This window comes from Ostrea edulis, chromosome 1, assembly GCF_947568905.1.
Source record: "Ostrea edulis chromosome 1, xbOstEdul1.1, whole genome shotgun sequence".
Taxonomy (NCBI): Eukaryota; Metazoa; Mollusca; class Bivalvia; order Ostreida; family Ostreidae; genus Ostrea; species Ostrea edulis.
The window spans coordinates 55,949,772-55,958,716 of record NC_079164.1 but is presented as its reverse complement, the minus strand read 5'-3'; the positions used below and the strand labels follow the sequence as shown (position 1 = coordinate 55,958,716).

At 36.2% G+C, this 8,945-nt stretch overlaps 1 pseudogene; it reads left to right on the top strand.

The window, feature by feature from the left end:
* The first annotated feature begins 1,527 nt into the window (after positions 1 to 1,527).
* LOC125660025 (uncharacterized) lies at positions 1,528 to 7,463 on the top strand (annotated as a pseudogene).
* The last annotated feature ends 1,482 nt before the right edge of the window (positions 7,464 to 8,945 follow it).

Sequence of the window (8,945 nt, the reverse complement as noted above, 5' to 3'; positions counted from 1 at the left end):
GGGTGGGGCAAAAACCATCAACATGAGTGTAATTTTAAAAAATCTTCTTCTTTACTCCTGGACATCAAGAAGCCATACTGTGGGCATAATTATAATGAGCGTTCAGCCCTCTACCAAAATTGTGAAATTCATGGCCCCTGGGGCAGGGGTTCTTGTGTTAGCGTGGGGCTCTATTGGTCATATAGTGAAAATGTAGAAATTCTTTGAAAATCTTCTTATATTGTTTTTATCTAAGGAGTAAATAACCCTTTTCTTTATGATGTCTCAGACCTAGGTTTTTTAAAAAGGATTATTGATTGAACATAAAAATGACACATGTACTTCATGACCACATAGCTATTCAATGTTTCTTCCATCCAAAAGTAAAATTCTTATATTTAAACACAAACCTAATTCAAACATTGGAAGGTTGTTACATGATACTCAGGTGACCTATAAAGCCCCTGGGCCTCTTGTTTTCTTTCACCATGCATACTCGAAATTGGAGGTACTTTAAATAGTGGGGTGGGCGACGTGCACCATCGTCCCTCACCCAGGCCCCCCGCAGGCACGAGGGGAGAGCCTTTATCCCTATGATCCCCCTTCGATCCCCTAGTGTACTCTCAAGCAATGGTTACTATGACCAAGGTATCACCAAATTGACACATTTCGATAATCACTCTCAACTTGTAGATTACCTGAATTTCCTGAAATTTTCATGTGAATATCTAAAACTTTCAGGATTCCCGACCAGTAATTAGATTGAATTCTGAAGTTGATCATTGCAAAAAGTGTAATCTCAAAGGTAATAAATTAACAAGGTAGTCTTAATTCTGCGGGGTGGGCGACGTGCACTCTCGTCCGTCACCCAGGCCCCCTGCAGCACGAGGGGAGGGCCTTCATCTCTATGCTACCCCCTTCGAACCCCCTTGCGTACTCTCAAGCAATGGTTACTTAACCATGAGGTAACAGGCATCACCAAATTGACACATTTTGATAGTGATTATAAGTTGTAAATTATCTGAATTTCCTGCATTTTTCATGGGAATATCTAAAACTTCAGGATTCCTGACTAAACACTAGACTCAATTCTGAAATGACCATTTCTAAATGTGTAATCTCAAAGGTAATAAAAACAACAAAGTAGTCGCAGTTCAGGCGGACCGTAAGACTTGTCAGCTCTTGAACAACTCCTATGATGGAAAGCAAAAATTTGACAAAATTTCCTAACACTGATTTAGAAAACCACCTCCCAGTCCTACTGGAGGAAAGTTACGTCCCATGGGCCATGACTGAAACTGATATACCTCTAAAGGATTCCGATTGATTCTGAAGATTTTCAGCAGAAAATTCTAGAATAACTTTGAAATGTTCCGTAAAAAAAAATCTAACTACAAGTCCCAAAAAACTTCCTTAAGGATTTCGATCCCTAATACACAACTTCCGGTTATTTCCCCGAGGAATGCCGATGATTGAAACATCGGTAAACTTCGGAAGGTGACAGAGTTAGCGTTCTTGTAAACCGGAAGTGATAGTGTTATTGGTCTTTACGTACTCAAATGGCGACTGTCACACAAAAGTTTCGAGATAAAAAAGGCCGTTACACTACCAACAAAAAGAAGAAAAATGTTCCTATTTCGCGTTATTTGAGTAAAGAACATTCATATCATTCTGCATCTTCTGTGAATGTGTCAAATGTATCGCAATCGGACTATCCTGATGACAACACGTGGAAGGAGGGCAGACGGATTGTAGAATTTGGTGTCTCCTCTCCAAACTTCAACACTGTGAGGCCTGTCGTCTCGGTCCTGTAGCTTTGACATACGGAAGTGTGGTGGGTGAGCTACAGAAGGGTCTTGGCGGATATTTATACGTCAAATGCGGTAATCATGACTGTGGTCATATCAACAGAGTTCCCTATAGCAGCACACACCGTGTTAAAGAAAGAGGCATGCCCTGCTTTGTTGTCAATACGAAACTCGGAACGGGTAAGTTGATACAATTATATATTTACTATGAAGTTATGGACACACATTTAAATGTGTAGTTTTTTCCAGTCCTACATTTCAAACATCCCCCCCCCCCAACTCAGTAATGCATATATTAGAGCACACTAATGAATATGGCCTTATTTACACATTTCACTTACAATATGAAAACATTTTTTGATAAATGTCATATTTTCACTTATTATTTCAGCTATGATTGATGGATTAGGTGGTCCAGACAGGGTGAATAATGTTTTGGTAGCATTAAACTTGAAACCTATCAGTCAGAAAAATTTGAAGTTGATAGAGAGGCGAGCAGGAAATTTTTTTGAGTCAGTCGCCAAGTCCTCTATGACTAAGGTAGCAAAGGATTCCTTCCAACTTGAAATGGAGTAAGAAATCAGTATTTATAAGTGAATAATCTATTCAACTATTAATGATAATACATTGAGAATTAGGATATATCATTTTAGATTAATAACATAAATTTAGATTGATTTTTACAACCATTATTGTTCCCTTTGTAAATAGAGATGTTGGTAATGAGAAATCAAGTCATGCACGTGAAAGGATGGGAGAGGAAATTGATGGCCTAGGTGTCAGCCTTCTTGATGATGCATCTCCAAGTGTAAAGTAAGATTTGTCATTTATTTTGTGTTTATATTGAAATGGCTAGCAATGTAGTAAATTCTAAGTAAATTAATGCAACACAGTATATATATATATATATATATATATATATATATATATATATATAAAGAAAAATCAGAATGCCGAATATAACTTCACCAGTTTCATTTTCAATCTGAGTTATGACAATTGATAAGTTACACATGTTATTAACAATTTAACTATGATATTAATTTACTGTGTGTGCGAGTACATGCCTATATATGTGTGTGTTCTTTTCCCCCCTGATATTTACTGTAGAAAACTTTGTGCATAAGTAGCCCAAAAAAATCTTGCTGACCAAGAACAGATTTTTTTCATGAAATATCACTTTTTGAATATATCGTAGAAAGATACAACAACACATTGCAGTAAAAGTATCATGGAAATTATAAACATGGTTTTATTTTAGGAAACTGGTGCATCAAGAACCCATTGCCCTGCAATCATCTGAACTTTTCAAGAATGCAAACAATGCATCAAGTTCATCAAGGTACTGTAGAAAAAAATGTTTATAACTTTGTATAGTTTTGCTAAGTAGTATTTCATATGTTCCGGAAATGATGTTCAAATATTTTAGTTCATTCTGGCATCTTTTAGTTGACATTTGAATTTCACAATTTTCAGCACACCGAAGGGAAAAGGTAGAGCAAAGTTGAAAAAAAGAATTTCCTGTCTTCCATCACAGCACCAGTCTTTAAAGTGCAGGATGAGGATTATGTCAAAATTTCCAACAAAATCTAGAACTGGAATGTCCTGTGCAGTAGATACAGCATGGCACAAACGTGGTTTTAATAGCCTTACCTGTGAGTATATCTCTATGCATATTATCAATCAGCTACCTTGGATTTTATTTAGCTGACTCTGATTTGTCAAGTCAAAGTCCCTAGTAGAATACACCACTACAGGGTTCTCATAAGAACCGTCGATTGGCGATTTCTGCCCCTCCACCCTTACTTTGTGCAGAAACGCTACCTTACCTACTTTCTATAGCAAATACAAACAAGTTGTGCTGTTACACATGTTAAAGACATTAACGTTTTTTCTGCAATTCCTATCCTGAGCTGTAACGTGTAAGTATTGATTTCCCAATCCTCCCAATATGAAGAAAATAACAGGCTACTTTGCAAAGAAATGTAGACTAGGTAATGTGCTCAATTCATTTGAAGCTGTATTTATTTAGTTGGAATTGCAATTACTGTTATAGAATTAATATAGGTTTAGTTGAATATACTAATTGCTAAAGAAAAATTTGGTTAATTACTATCTAGCAAGAGGGTATGGACTCGTTAGGATAAGCGAGTTCTGTCCAAGCTCTCCTCTCTTTTCTTTCTTATTCCCTTACTTTCTATGAGGCCAAAATAAAATATGTGTGCTTTCCGTTTTCCCGGTATATACATGTAAATGAAAATTTAGAATTTTCTTACCGATATTTTTTTCTTTTTGTGTTGGAGTTTCTTTAATTTAAATTTTGAGAACTAATGATCTTCAAAATATTTGAAAGGTATTTGTAATGTATCTAGATCTGTATTCAAAGTGCCTTAAAACTAAGATTACGAATAAAATGTTTTTGTAAAATCAAATGTTTTACCAACCTACCCTACCTAATTTGTTTAGAAGTGAAATAGGAAACACACATATATTTTATTTTGGCCTGATTTGAAGTGGGATGGTCGGGCAAGTATAAGTGGCAGCGACCAAATATGTTTATATTGCTTGAAATAACAAACAGAGAAAGTGTGTCACCGTGTGACAAGAGCTCTTCACGTTTCAAAATTATTCCGGGTAGCATGTTTGTCCAAGGGCCTCTCTAGTGGGCTCGCACCTTTGATGCTCGCCAACGTCACTTATTTCAATTTCATCTCCTACTTTTAAACTTATTGAGAACCCTGCACTAGGCATTGTATGTTAAGAGGAATTGGACACAAAAATAAAAATCCTTACATTATGTAAATGTGCATATTTAGTTTACAAACATTACTTGTTATCAATATTTTTACCTGATAAGAATTAAAATATAATTATAAATTTTCTTTTTGCAACACATATATTTTTCATGAGTAAAGCCAAGTATGGGGGGAAAGTCGTGAAAACAGTGGTATGTTACAGAACATGTGGCACTTGTAAGTGGTGGCAAAGAAATCGACCAGGGCCCAGTTTCATAAAACTTTCCTAAGATATATCTTAAGATATGTCGTAAGATATTCTTAAGTTCTAACTTACGAATTTCTTAAGAATATCCACAACTGTTTCATGAAACGTTCATAAGAAATTTCTTTTCCTAAGATATATCTTAAATATGTGTATATCAAAACAGGTAATCAGTGTTTTCAGATTTTGCATTTACAGTTTAAATACCGGTAGTGAATGAATGGCTTGTACAAATTAATCATTAAAACATGATAATTGATATAAAACCTTATTAGATACACACTACAAACAATTAAGTTTGACATTGGTACATAGTTTCATAGAGAGAGAGAGAGAGGGGGGGGCTGTCACCTGTTTCAACCCGATATTGCAACTACATGTAGAAATTCAACACATTTCCAATAATTGACGGTCTGTCAGGTTTCAATGATTTTATTGTTCAACTCACTATCCAATTCAACGAATAAATAGAGCCACACAACCCATGCCATGCTCGAAATGTAAACATGTTGCAGTCAAAAAGAAATCCTAATATCTCAACGGCAGAAATAGAAAATTTAACTGAGGAGGTAGAAAAAAGAAAAGAAGTGTTATTTCCAAACAGAATTCCAGCGTTACAAATTCAGCTAAAAAAGACAACGGGAAGAAATTACAGCAAAGGTAAACGCAGAAAAGGACAGTTGATGAATAGCGTTAAATAGACGAGAACAGCGAAAAACTGGCGGTGGCCCCCTGCCCAGAGAAGTAGAAATCACTCCAATAGAGGACAAAATCCAAGCTATAATTGGAAACACGAGTGTTTCTGGGATTTCGGGTGGGATTGATACTCTCGATAAGGAACCTTCAAGTTCCACTAAGCCCTCTGCAACTCCTTCAGGCATCTTGATGTAGTTAAGGGCTCATGTTTGAAAGTAAAGAAACGTCTCTAACTATTCTGGAAACGTTGGACTTACTGATGCTGTGGAGATCAGCAGTCACCAATTGGAAATTCCCCGTGGCATAAAACCTGAGGGCAGCCATGACTTGTAACGTTGTTGGCAATGATTGGGACCTACGAGTGGGCATTTTCAAATCGTTTTCCATCATTTGACATAAGTCGATGATCAAATGAAGTGGTAGTTTAAATTTTGAAACAATCTTCATGTCGTTCATATAAACTAAAGGATTGTTTCCATCTCTGAACTGCCTTTCTCGTCTAAGTTGACGACAACACAGCAAAATAATGGCCGCCGCCATATTTAGTTTGAACTTAAGACACCTACTTACCTGTCGTAAAGCTACGAAAGAACTTATGAAAATCCTAAGATACGACACTTTTTGTGAAACGGATAAGGAATGAACATAGGAAAAATTTATGTCTTAAGTTACATCTTAGTCGTAAGTTAGTTTTGTGAAACTGGCCCCTGGCCAAAAGATCAGAAAGCACAGATATGTCCACAGTCACACTGGAAGTGCCCGTTCAATGGAAAGTGTAAGCGGTGCTCAGGGCGTCAAAGAATTAAGAGACTTGGGTACACCGGTAGAAATTCTTGAAGGAGATGGGGACAATACATTAATTACGGAACTTTAAAATGACCTTGGAATTACCATGAAAAAACCACTGGACAAAAATAATGTGGTTAAGAACATTGGAAAACGACTCTATATACTACATGGAACCAAAGGTGTGAAACTCAGTAAAAATGTTGTTATTCACTTGCAAAACTGCATAAAATATGCCCTTCCTAAAAATCTGTGCAAAGAGGAACTGGAGGAGAACTTGAGAGCTATTCTACCTCATCAGTTTGGTGATCATTCTGTGTGTCGTGCTCGGTTTTGTGGGTTTAAACGAAATCCAGGTGAAAAATATATTCACAGAAGTCTTCCCTACAAATCTGCTTTGAAGGACGACAAACTTCGCCAGCATCTCCAGCCCATCTTTGATCAAGTAGCAGCACGGGCAGCCCTGTATGTAGACCTCGGCTCTAGTCAACAATGCGAACATGCCAACAGAGAAGTCACTCTAAGGGTACCGAAGTCTCACCACTATGGCAACTCTGAGGCACTTGATTTTAGGGTTCATGCTACAGCAGCCTTCATAAATGAAGGAAAAGGTTACATTTCCAAGGTATTTTAAGATACTCTTTTGTTGAATTCTTTCAAGTTATTGTTCGTTAATTTCCTTAATTTGGGTTTTGTTTCATTGTTTATAGCTTTTACAAAGTTGGCTGTTATCATTATTTTTTTTTTTAGCATATTGTTGATTTCAGTGTTTCAGTGACTGACATCCAGACTGCGTTCTTTGTTACCTGTAAGTTTTTAATTCATATTTATGAATTTACATTTGGCATGGTATTATTTTATTCAACAATCTACACTCTTCAATTTTAACTTTTAACAATTTTAACTTTTAACTGCCAAATGTAAATTCATAAATATGAATTAAAAACTTACAGGTAACAAAGAACGCAGTCTGGATTTAAAAAACATAATTGACATAAGAAAATTGTGCTCAAGAATAGAATTTGTTCATATTTTTTCTAATACAGTAAAGGTTAATGAAGAGGCTGGTTTGTCTCCTGGAAACTACACCCAGAAGTATGCAGACAAATAGTTCAAGCGGCGACTGAAGTTTGAAGAGAGGTCAAAACTTCCCTCAACAAAGAGAAGGCGACTACAGTTAAAACAAGAGAGGAATGTTACACAATGTGCATTGCAGGCACTTGAGGGTGACACATATCAGTCAGGTACTATTATTTTTCTCATGTATACTTTATAGAAGTTTTTCTTTTGTGAATTAATCAGAAAATACAGAAAATTTTATTAAATCTTAATATAATTTTTTTTTAAAAATTCCGAGATTGGATTAGCTGATGAGATTGACACAGAACAAATCCCAGATCCTGTCCCCCGTGGTGTTTTCAAGCCTGTCACCTTGTCCAGTGGAACTCCTTCTCTTGTAATGTTTGATTTAGAGACTACAGATCTGAGTAAGTTTGAAAAAAAAAATGTTTGCTTGCATGTTTATGGGCATACATTGTAGAACATTACATTTCAAAATAATGGGGGAAAAGCCCCCCCCCCCCCCCAAATAAAGGGGGGGGGGGACTCAGCCAGAGGCAATATTGACCAAAAAATAAAATAAAGAAATAAAAAGAAAAAGAAAAAAGGGTAATTAGAAAAGGGTGAATGTATGGATAAGTAAAACTAAAATTTGATAGTGTTTTTGTATGATTTATTCAGAATATTTTTACTCTATTTCAGTTCGAGGAAGACAGATGCCACATATTACACAGCTGGCTGCAGTTGAAATGGAGACAGGATCTGTGTATAATAATTATATTCTCCCAAAGGTGCCCATTACAGAAGAAGCACTGCATACAACTGGCATAGTGGTCAATTCAGATTTACAGAAAATGACTTTCCATGGAAAAGAAGTCGATGCAGTAAATATAACATCTGGACTGACAGAATTTTCAAACTGGTTAAAGAATTTTCCCAGTGCTATATTAGTGGCGCATAATGGAAGGAAATTTGATTTTCCTGTTCTTATGAACACATTACGTTCTTTGAATTTGACAAATGTGCTGCTTTCTGCAGTCTCTGGATTTACTGACTCGCTTAGTATTTTCAAGAAGGCATTTCCTGGCCAGCCAAATTATAAACAGGAGACCTTAGTGAAGTCACTACTAGACACCACATACAGCGCTCATGATGCAATAGAAGATGTCAAAACATTAGGAATGTTGATGAAACACTCTAAAATATCAGGTCCTGAAATTTTACCATTCCTGAAATTTTACCATTCACTTTTCCACCAATTGCTGTGCACCAAGGCCTTCTTTTCAGCAAGGAGAAATCAAAAAACATAACTTCACTGCATGTTCTCACAGCAAAAGGCATTGTGAAACATAATACAGCTGAAAACATTCAGGTTCTGGATTGAAATTGTCACACCTTCACAAAATATTTCAGAGAGATGGTGAGGATGGACTAAGAGCTACATTTTCACAAAAAACATCCGACGGTCAGCCACGAGTTTCGTCTACAAAACGTGTTCTGGATTCTGTCATTCCAAAACTTGTGGAATATTTTGAGAAACAATATGAAACATGAATTGTGTCAGATATATTGCAGTATCATTGTATATTATGTTGATGGAATGAATAGAATATAAAG